This window comes from Dermochelys coriacea, chromosome 14 (genome assembly GCF_009764565.3).
Source record: "Dermochelys coriacea isolate rDerCor1 chromosome 14, rDerCor1.pri.v4, whole genome shotgun sequence".
Classification (NCBI taxonomy): Eukaryota; Metazoa; Chordata; order Testudines; family Dermochelyidae; genus Dermochelys; species Dermochelys coriacea.
In genome coordinates, this window is record NC_050081.1 from 36,746,546 (window position 1) to 36,757,794 (window position 11,249).

The 11,249-nt window shown below is 49.7% G+C and overlaps 1 protein-coding gene, 1 long non-coding RNA gene and 1 pseudogene across 2 annotated transcripts in view; 1 reads left to right on the top strand and 2 right to left on the bottom strand.

Annotated features, from left to right (window-relative positions):
* The window catches only part of LOC119842653, a 1,040,433-nt pseudogene that overhangs the window by 800,761 nt on the left and 228,423 nt on the right, over positions 1 to 11,249 (bottom strand).
* Positions 1 to 11,249, top strand: part of LOC119842869 (C-type lectin domain family 2 member E-like) — a 268,909-nt gene that overhangs the window by 12,455 nt on the left and 245,205 nt on the right. The gene's annotated exons all lie outside the window — the stretch shown is intronic.
* On the bottom strand, positions 5,311 to 9,038 carry LOC119842652. Its single transcript, XR_006275660.1, has 2 exons — positions 8,232 to 9,038; positions 5,311 to 5,505 (listed from the first exon to the last, which is right to left on the bottom strand). It is a non-coding gene; the product is annotated as an uncharacterized LOC119842652 (long non-coding RNA).

Consider the following 11,249-nt stretch of genomic DNA (forward strand, 5'->3'; position numbering starts at 1 on the left):
AGATCATCCATATAATGATATATTTTCCAGTGGGGATACCTTGTTCGAATAGGGTGAATAGCCCATGCAACAAAAAGTTGACAGATTGTGGGTGAATTTTTCATTCCTTGAGGCAAAACCTTCCATTGGTATCGAAGGGCAGGAGCCTCATGGTTTACTGTCGGGACAGAGAAGGCAAAACGTTCTCTGTCTTTTGGGTGCAAAGGAATGGTAAAATAACAATCCTTTAAATCAATAATAAGTAACGGCCATTCAGATGGGAGCATAGACGGGGCAGGTAGGCCAGGTTGTAAGGAGCCCATATCGACTATGATGGCGTTAATGGCACGTAAGTCCTGCAATAAACGCCATTTCCCTGATTTTTTAAGAATAGTGAATACAGGCGTATCCCATGGACTAACGGAGGGTTCCAGATGGCCAAGATTTACTTGTTCAGCCACCAATTCCATTAACGTGGCAAGCTTAATTGTTGGCAGCGGCCACTGAGCAACCCAGATCGGCTCATCAGAACGCCAGGATAAGGCAAGGGTTGGCCGCTCCTCAGTGGCCGCTACTAGAAAGGCAGAGAGCTAATCGTGACTCCCCACTGACTTAAACAATCTCTCCCCAATAACCAAATAGTTGAATCAACAAGATAAGGGCGAACCGACCCCATCAATGTATGGTCAGTGACATCAGTAATGTTAATAAAGAATTCACTCAACGTGGGATTACGTTGCCCACCGATACCCTGAAGGGGTGTGGTTACTGGCTGCAGTGGCCATGCCGATGGCCATGCATGCAGGGGCAACACCGTAACATCCGCTCCTGTATCAATAAGAACTCGGTGCTCAAAGGAAAAGCCATCTTGGCCTCTGAATTGAACTACACGCGTAGGACGGTCCCTTCCGATTGATAGAACAAATGCCGTCGTCAGTGGCATAGAGTCTGAGGACCCAAACCCACTGGTCCCTCTCACCTGAGGTAATGCAGAGGGAACAGTCGCACAGAAAGGTATTAGATGTGCAATTTTTGTTCCCGCCATAATCGTAATGGGCGGGCAAAGTGCCCATATCATAATTCCTATGTTCCCTGTGTAATCAGCATCAATCAGCCCAGGAAGCACAAAGAGCCCCCTAAGGGAAGAAGATGATCTGCCAATCAATAACGCACTTAGCCCATGCCCCAGCGGTCCAGAGGCCACGGAAGGGACAAGTTTTACCTCATCATTCTCTAATGTAAAGTCGGTGGCGGTGGCCAAATCAACTCCGGCACTGCCGGCGGTTGCCCCGCGGAGGCCATCCAAGCAGCCGGAGTATTGTTTGTCTTCACGCCCTGCCGGTTGGCGCTCTGCAAGGCGTTTCCCGCCCCCTGCAATGGGGTTCCATCCTTCTTAAACCGAGAGCGGCATTCCGTGGCCCTGTGGCCGAATTTTTCACATCGATAACAGGTCCCAGGAAAAGGGGCAGGGGGTGAGCTGCTTTGCGTTTGTGCCCTTTTCTTTGGGCAGTTTCGTTTTAAATGACCCATCATACCACATTGATAACACGCCCCCTCCCTTCCCTTTCGCCAATTCGGCTTGGAGGTGTTCAAGGCTACCGCCAAGGCGCGTGCATGAATCTTTGCCTTATCCTCCTCCTCCACCAAGGGGGCACGAGTGCAGGCTTCAATCATATCGACTAGGGAGGTCGATTTTGGCAGTCACCAAAATCTTCTTACACGTGGGATTAGCATTTTGGAGAGCTAAATCTAATCCTAGCGCCGATCGGGCTTCTGGTGTTAAATTAGGGGCCCTATCCAATGCCGTTCTTAGACAATCCAAGAAGAGGGCAAAGGATTCACCCATACCCTGCATGATTTTTAAATATGGGGGTGAAGGGGTGCCCAAATCAGGGAGCTCCTTAAATGCCTCCAATGCTAGAAGTTGAGACTGTTGTAATATTTGGGGTACCAATCGCGCCTGTACCTGAGGATCTTCAAATCGCCCCTCTCCCAACAGCATGTCTAATGTTGCTGCCTGGAGAGGGTCGCCTTGGGGTTTATCTAAATTAGTCACTACCGCATGCTCAGCCTTCTTTTTCCACGAATCTTTCCATAATAATTTCTGTGTGGGTGTTAATAGCATGTCAGCAAATTTTTGTGCATCAAAAGGACACATAGCCTGCCCCGAAAACATTTGCTCCAATAATGCTTGTACATAAGGATTTTTTAGCCCATATGCCATAATAGCCTTTTGGGCTTCCCTCATTAGTTTCCAATCTAACGGTACCCATGTTCTAGCCCCGGTCTGTGATACTGAAACTGGGAACGTAGCTGGCATAGCATCCAAGAATTCCCCTTCAATAATAGCATCCTTTATCAACCCATGCCACCTCTTAATCGGATCAGGGGATCCTTCTCTCCTCTCTCCCTCTGTTCTCCAAATCACCCCTCTCCCTCTGTCCCCTAGTTCTCGTTTGACCGGAGAGTACTCAGGCGGCAGAGGCTTTGCCTTTTGTCGGACCGGTCGCGTAATAGGATTCAAAAGTTTACGGTAGTCTTCCTCTGCTGTTGTCGTCAAGGCTCCTTCCGATGTGAGATGTTCCATACAGTTATAATATCCGCATAATTTGCAAACATGAGACCACTGCGAAGGATCTGGTATGCCTTGATCCCGTAGCTGTTTCAATAACTGTGACTGTGATGATCCCGCTGGTCTACCCTCCTTTCGATCCAGTTCATCCATTATCTGCTGAGCCTTACTGCCCTCCTTGTACAAACGGCGAATTATTTGTTCCTGCGTCAGGTCACCAAATTCTCCCCCTTCAGGCAAATCAGTAATCCGAACCGGTGCAACAGGGGCCGACGGTAAAACCGAAGGATGCTCCACCGAAGGATATAGCCCGGATTTCTCAGGCACAGAAACAACCTTGCCCTGGGGAGATTGTCCCTCTGAAACCGATTGATCCACTGCCATTGGTTCTTCATCACCCGAGCAATCGGCATCTCCAGGTAGTGGCACTTCACCAGCCTCTGGGGGTGCCAAGGGGATCGTGGGTGTTGTTTTCCCAAAAAAATCTTGCGCCCCGGCCGGGAACACCCCTTTAGGGGGCGACCCAAGTGCCTCACGTAGCGCGGTACGGGCTCCAGCCTGAGCCACCACATTTGTAACGGCTCGATGAACTATTCGCCAGGTAGGGCTTAACGCAATAGCCTCTTTATTCCCAACACCCACTGAATCCCACATGTCCTCCCCCAACGCCTTCCATACCGAAAAATCAAATACATTCTTTGCAGTAACCAAAAAACCCCGTCGCCTTCCCCACTGAAGCAGTTTTTGAAGAGCTTCCGGGGAAAATTTTTCTTCCTGGTTACTGAGCAGATTGCTTAAGACCTTGAATATGGCCTGCTCATCTGCAGATGCTGCGACTCCCATTATGAGAGATGTCCCCCGCCGCTCACCTTTAATAGTGGGGAGCTCCCTCGCCTCAATTGGGCGTCCTGGTTCCTCCGTTAAATTGAGGACACCGGCAGCGGCGGTCCCTGATGTTTTTTACTCCGGACGTGGTGCCGAACTCACGGAATTCCTATCACGTCGGGGTCACCATTTGTCGCTGTTAGCAGGCTGGCTTGCAGCACAACTGAGACAGTTGCTGGTAAAAGCATTTTATTTCTGATTATACAGTCATATATATACGATAGTTGTTTATCCTTTTTACAATTCATTATCCAATGTCCTTATCTTAGTGTTTCATTATTCTGCTGTGCTGGAAACTAGAAGTCGCTTCTCATGCTATTAGCTTTGTAGTGTAGCCAAATTCTCAACCTGTATATAATCTTGTTTACTTCGTTACTCATGACCCGTGGGGTAGCTTTATGCTCTGCCAAATTCTGATATCTTCCATTGACAAATTCTTCCTTAGAACATTTGATAGTCTCCATCTCCCACAGTTGCTGTTGTCTTTTCAGCTTGGTTTTTGCATCATTTAACAGCTTGCGCCTCTGAAACTCACTGTGGTAATTTTGTTCAACTTTCCTTGCATGAGTGCTGTAGGGACGTTGCACTACATAAATTTCAACTTGATGAATTTCTCTCTTACAAACCGCACTCGGCAACTTGCTCAGAAGCGGAATCGGATGGCTTCAGAAACACAGGAAACTCCCTTTCCCCCTGGTGCTGAAGTGTTCATTTTTCTTTCTATGTTTTGCTTTTCTTAGCAGAATGTCTCAGAGGAGCCACCTGCTATCACATTCAAGGTCATTTTCTGGCACTAGATTATTTTAAATACTTTCTGATACCCATTCATATTTTTAACTCTTTCACCTCCTCCCCCCCACCCCCATGAACAATCACAACCTACCCAAACACCACGCAGTGAAATGGCCAATAGCCACTTATAGAGCTACAGTAACATGAGATGTAAACACAGTGATTAGCGGTCTATAAAACCATGAGTGGTGTGGAGAAAGTGAATAAGGAAAAGCTATTTACTTGTTCCCATAACACAAGAACTAGGGGCCACCAAATGAAATTAATGGGCACCAGGTTTAAAACAAATAAAAGGAAGTTCTTCACACAGCGCACAGTCAACCTGTGGAACTCCTTGCCTGAGGAGGTTGAGAAGGCTAGGACTAGAACAGGGTTTAAAAGAGAACTGGATAAATTCATTCAAGTTAAGTCCATGAATGGCTATTAGCCAGGATGGGTAAGGAATGGTGTCCCTAGCCTCTGTTTGTCAGAAGGTGGAGATCGATTGCAGGAGAGAGATCACTTGATCGTTGCCTGTTAGGTTCACTCCCTCTGGGGCACCTGGCATTGGCCGCTGTTGGCAGACAGGATACTGGGCTGGAGGGCCTTTGGTCTGACCCAGGATGGCCATTCTTATGTTCTTAGCCAAAGAATACACTTTGTGACTTGAAAGAAAACCACACCTGTGTAGTTCAGCTCTGCCTGCATGGCACTATTTAAAAGGGAGTGCACATTATGATTTATGGCATTTAGAAGGCACCTTTAATAATTAACATCTCAGCGATTGTTGGGGCACTTTGGAGGCTCTTGTAGCTGCAAAATAACCAGCTGGTGGCTGCATTTGGGAAATGCTGTTCTGGAGTCTAAACGAACAAGGCCTTCCCTTCCCTCATTTCCCCAGCATGTGGCTGAGACTCCTTCTCATAAGATCACTCCCTCTCAGCTGCAGAGAAAAGCTTGACAATGTGACCCTGAGTTTAAAGGTTCAAAAGCAGAAGGCACATACGAAGAATCCACAGTTTAAACCACACGCACTTATTGCTTGAGGGCCCCACTGCCTGATTTTGAGATCTTGGCCAGGCTGACGAATGGGACTTGGCTCGTTCAAATATGTGTGAGTTATATCAGTGTCATTTCTAGGAGTCTTATTTCGAGCCCCCTTCCAATGCAGTCTCTTTTCCCATCACAAACACCTCAGGTTTGCTACAGATCCACCGTCTTTCCATGTAGCACCGTGAGCTGCTGACCCCTTCTCGTCATTCAGATACGCGCAGTCACCTCCTCCTCTTATCTGAAACCTGCAACACAGAAGCCAGGGAGCTGGAGTCAGGCAGAGGCCAGGCATTTCATACCAGTCACAACCAGGGGAGCCGTTCTCCACAGTGCAGGCCTGAGTGCGGAGCAGCTACTCTCACAGCCCCTCAGGAGCGGAGCTCAGGACAGTGGGGGCTTTGCAGAAACACTGACTGTTAGTGACCCTCTATGCTGAGCAGCCCACAGCGGTGCTGGAGAATGGAAAGTCCCCAGCAGGACAGAGAGAATTTGTTAGATTGATTTTCAAAAGGGACCAGTCCTCTAACAAGAGGAGCAGACCATCACCAGAACCAGACGACTGAGCAGGAAATGTCGGGAGCAGGAGGGATCTTGCCTCCTTGAAACACAAGGAGTAGAACCAAGATGACACTGAAAGAGGAAATTGCATTCAGGTGTTTCCTTTTCCATTGATCTATAACTCTTGAGCTTTCGGTTGGGGATGGGGGAAAAAGAGAGAGTGCTGAAGAAGAACAGTGTTCCTTTGTGAAAGCTTGTGTTCCTTGTTTGTAACCCTCACGTGACCTTCCCAGAGTTAATCTGGAGTGGAGGGTGGCGCTCTAGGGACAACATGCCTCTAGGGAGGTTTGGGAGGGTTCAGCACTAGTTTTGGGTCCTACAGCAGCTGATCTGCAGGGTCCCACATCCTAAGGAGGGTACCAGACAGAGTCTGTACCCCAGGAGAATGCCACAGAGGCCCAAACTCGGGACAGTGTCTGGTAGCTATTCAGACCCAGTGAGGCTGGAAGCAGGTGGGATCCAAAGGTTGGGTCCAATACAGTAGAATGGGGACTGTCCATTGGGGAGCACTGACCCAGCGCCATAACAGTCTGATTTTTCAAAGTACTGAAGTAACCCAGACCAGAGAAGTGGGGGGTCTCCATCCCCCTCTAATGGCTGGCCTGCATAAGAGCTTTATCAATCAGGTGGGGTGTTCAGTTAAAGAAGTGGATTCTTTAGCTCCTATGGCAGAGGCTCATGCTTCTAGTGCTGAAGTCCCGGGGTTCAAACCCTGCTCCGGGCTCAAGCAGTGCTGGTTTTGTGATCACACTTGGAGCCCACTGAAACCCATCGTGGGGTGTTGTCTGGGCAGCTATCACTACTGTACCCCATTCCAGTGGGAGCCCCAGGCATCCAGCACCTGTGAACCGCAGGCTCCTTTAACATCGGTGCCTTGTTGCGGATTCAGAGGCCTCACCAGCCAAGTCACTCAAACCTGCCGGCTGCAACCCGCCAGCGGGACCTGCACCTGCAATGCATTGCTCGGCACGGCGAGGGTGCCCTCTCTAGCAGCCACTGTTAACCTGAGCTCCCCGCTGCCTCCTTTCCCCGGTGTGTGTGTGTGTCAGACACCCCAGGGACCTTGCGGAAGAGGGCTGGGGGAGAACAGCGAGTGTCCCAGCTGAAATCCCAGCACACTGCGAGGGCACCTCTGGCTATGGCGGGCTCTGTCTCGGGCCCAGCACCGTGCTGCGAGGGGAAGCTGAGAGTTCAGGGACACACCGGCTCCCATCGGTCTCTGGTACACGCAGGACGCGAACGGACCAGGGTCGTGTCTGGTTGTTTCACTAGCACTGAATGGTGAAGGAATTTTCCTCCAGGGCAGATTGGAAGAGGCCCTGGAGGTTTTTCGCCTTCCTCTGTAGCATGGGGCACGGGTCACTTGAGGGACGATTCTCTGCTTCTTGAAGTCTTTAAACCACGATTTGAGGACTTCAATAGCTCAGACTTAGGTGAGGTTTTTCGTAGGAGTGGGTGGGTGAGATTCTGTGGCCTGCGTTGTGCAGGAGGTCAGACTAGATGATCAGAATGGTCCCTTCTGACCTTAGTATCTATGAATCTATGGATCTACCTGAACTCAAACAGCTCAGACACCAGAATCCCCAAGCCCAGGGAATTAGTACAGAAGGTGAGAGACTCACAGGTGGTTGAATTCGGTGCCGTTGGTCCATTTCTAGGGCAGACTCTGCTCCCTCCGGAGGCCCATCCAGTGGACATGGATATCATTATGGCTCAGCAAGAACGCCTTAAAGAAAGCCGAGGGACAGCAGGTATCAGCCCCAGCTCCGGTGGTCCCCACACCCCTCCAGGGCTCTGTGCTGCACAGAATCCTAGTTGCATATTCATAGAATATCAGGGTTGGAAGGGACTCAGGAGATCTTCTTGTCCAACCCCCATCCCCAATTAAATCATCCAACAGATTTTTGCCCCATATCTCTAAATGGCCCGCTCAAGGTCTCTGCAGATACGTCTCTTCTCACAGAGCAGCCCCTGCTCACCACAGCAAGGCAGGAGGAGGGAGTGAGTCAAGTTGAAGTGGGAGGGGTCAATGTGAGAGGATCCCCTCCCCCTCCCCCCCCCGCCTCCTCAGCTGGCTGCTCCTTTCCCATCCCCAAAACAGGAGCACTGGCTGGGTTCTCAGTCCCACTCCAGCAGCCAGCAGATGCCTGAGCCAGCCCTGCCCTAGAGAGAAGCTGTCTCCCTATTTGGGGACGGAGGCAGCTGAGAATGGGCAATCCTGTGATCACACACAGACAGTAGGGCCCTGGGCCCAGACTGGGCTGGGGTTCAGATCCTGGAAGTTCATTCATTCTGGCCTCCAGCACGAGAGGGCTCAGAGCTGCTCCTTGCCCCGCAGGAGCAGAACCCAGGTCCTACTGCAGCAGCCACCGCTGAGCCAAGGCCAGTGTATGGCAATTAGAGAGTCTCTCACCATTTCCTGCTCACTGTCCATTCCAGCCAGGGAGGCACCCAATGCAGAGCAGTGGCTCCGGCTGTAGGTCCAGTTCCCTTCCAACTCTGAGAAATGGTAGCATTTCCCTCGGTATCCGATCCAGCTTTCTGGGCACGAGGGTCTAACAGGGGGGCACAGATCAGCTGATGAAAGCTTAGATGCCAGCACTGAGAATGAGAAAGTAATATGGAAGGTAAGAGTTGCACCTAAAATTGGGCATTTGACTGGTACATCAAATGTGTCATAAAAAAAACAAATGGTCAAATATTTTAAAATACCAATTTATCAGAACAGTAACAAAAAAAAGAGCAAGACGTCATTGTCTCCAGTAGCTTTAGCTTTAGATAGATACTTATGCCTAATTTTAAAAAAATTATTTAACTGAGTTATTTTAACTCAGATTAAAAAGTGAAACACTGAAACCAAGTCTTGAAAACACAAGTGAGGCTCCATGATGCAATCAAAAATCACGCTGCCTCCTAGACCCAGGGTTCTTGCTGGAGTATTTGACACTATTTGACTGCGGCCAAACAGGCAGTCAATTGACCGGCTTGCCAAGCCTACTGGGATCCCCAGCTAGGGCTTGTCCACTGCAGTCAGAGGCAGGATGACGGAGACGTTTGTCACAGTAAATTTGCCTGGCAAGAAGGATTCCAGGGGCACTCCCAGCCTGGGAGGGACTGACACAGCTCAGAGCACTTCACCCCAGGCACAAGATCAACAGCTGGACGTTCAACCTAGCAATAAACAGCACGTGAACAACTGAGAAGAACGTGCGGTAACCTTCACTCAAAAAGAAAAGGAGGACTTGTGGCACCTTAGAGACTAACAAATTTATTTGAGCATAAGCTTCCATGAGCTACAGCCCACTTCACCGGATGCATTCAGTGGAACCTTCACGCAGGGACATGAAAGCCACAAGGTGGTGCCAGAAACCACAGCAACAGGAAGTGACTTGTTGCACTATGGGCCAGGAATGATGTAACTTAATTCACCTCCTGCCTGCAGACTTTTCTTTCCCCAAACACAGCAGCAAGAAAGGAACTTTCTGGAAGCCCTCTCAGCAGTGTAACCCTTTCAGAGCCATGAAAGAACAGCAGTGGGGTCACCCATAAGTGACACCAAAGAGTATTTGAAAGGCCTGTCTAGTTGAGAGGAGTCTGACTCAAACCCCTCCAGACATTTTTGAGCACATCGCTTTTTTTTTTTTTGCACCACAGTAACTCGGTAGCTGGTTTTTAAGCCTTCCCATGTGGCTGGCGCTCAGTGAGGAACAGACACTCTAAGTCTGGAAGAGTTAGGAAACGTGGCAGCGGTGATCAGAAAATGAGCATGTGTTCACCTCACTCACAAGGCATGTTTGACCGTGTAGATTTAACTGTCCAGTGCACAGTAGCCCACACTCCTCCCCTACTGAACTGAGCGGAGAAGTCAGTGACCAACAGTTGACGGCACAGGCTGTCTCTACTATCCATCTCCAGGTCAGATGCCACATGTTCTGCAGAGCTCCCTGCACCTGTAGGTGTGTAACCAACCCTAAGCTCACAGATTCCCACCTTACATAGTGAGAGCCAATGCTGCCCATTGCAACAGCCTGCCATTACAGCAGGGAGCTGGGATTCAGGGCCCATCTGTATCAGAGCAATCTGCACCAGTATAATCACAGTGACGCAGTTACATAAGGGCAAACACCTCCTGGAGATGCGCTGGAGCAATGTGGCTCACTCTGGTAACTTCCTGCAGCGAACTGCACCAAGGCAAGCTCCTTTGTGCACCAGTGCAGGGCATCTACTTTAGCGGTTTGCACCAATTCAGCTGCACGGATGTCATGACATCAGCACAGAGGATTCCTAATGCAGACAGACCTGGATTCTATTCCCTCTGCCAGCTGCTAAACCCTTCTGGGGCCCAGTGATCAGATCCCAGGGCAATATAGAAATCCCACCCCCGACAGTCTCCAGCACCTCCTGCCACAGACTACTGGGGGATACAGCAGGGTTCATGTTCACCACAAACAGATGCCCTCTGCACTAGCACACGCTGTCTGTGCATCCCGGGGGAGTGAATGGTGCTAAGAGACCCTTCTTGGCCAAGGTTGGTCATCAACCTCCATCTCTGTCCCAGCTGCAGGATGGCCTCTGGTTCCTGCTCCCTCAGGCACCTGGAGATGCTGAAATAGGGGTCGGGTTGGTGGAGCAGGAGAACACCCCATGAGGTTAAGAAATGGCAGTGAGAGCCTTTTCCCTCCCTGGGAGATTACGGTGTCCCTCTGTGGGGACTTCCTTCCTGGCAGATGCTAGTGAGCTATTAAAAGAGCTCAGCCTGTTTAGATTATAAAAAAGATCGGGAGGTGATGTCATTGAAGTGTTGAAGTGACTTCATGGAGAGAAAATATTGGGTATTAAAGGGCTCATTAATCTAGCAGAAAAAAGCATAACAAGACCCAGTGGCTGGAAACTCAAAAGAGACCAATTCATATCAGAGAGAGGGCACAGATATTCAACAGTGAGGATGAATCACCAAAGGAACAAACTAGAAAGGGAAGTGGTGGGAATTCCCCATCTCCTGATGTCTTCTAATGGAGACTAGATGCCTTTCTGGAACGTGTGTACTCAAAAACTAGCTACTATGCTCTACAGAAATCATGTGATATGCAGGGGGTCAGATGACATGCTCTAATTGTCTCTTCTGTCCATAAAGTCTGCTAATTTATGAAAAACTGAGCGTAGCTTGGGGAGAAGCCTCTGATGTTTTACTGTGTTCGGCTCCACCCCACAATGAACGCTGATTGAGTGGGGTGATCTAGTGGAAGTGGTTGAAACATCCAGTGTGGCTGGACAGGGGCAGGACATCAGCACTGCAAGGGAGGGGTGGGTGTGGCAGTGACATGACAAGGGCCTTTGGCAGGACCTCAGCCTATTGAACAAAGGTGGTGGGGAGGCGATGATCTCACAGAGAGATGGTGACATCAGCCAGGCAGGACAGGAGTGCAGGACA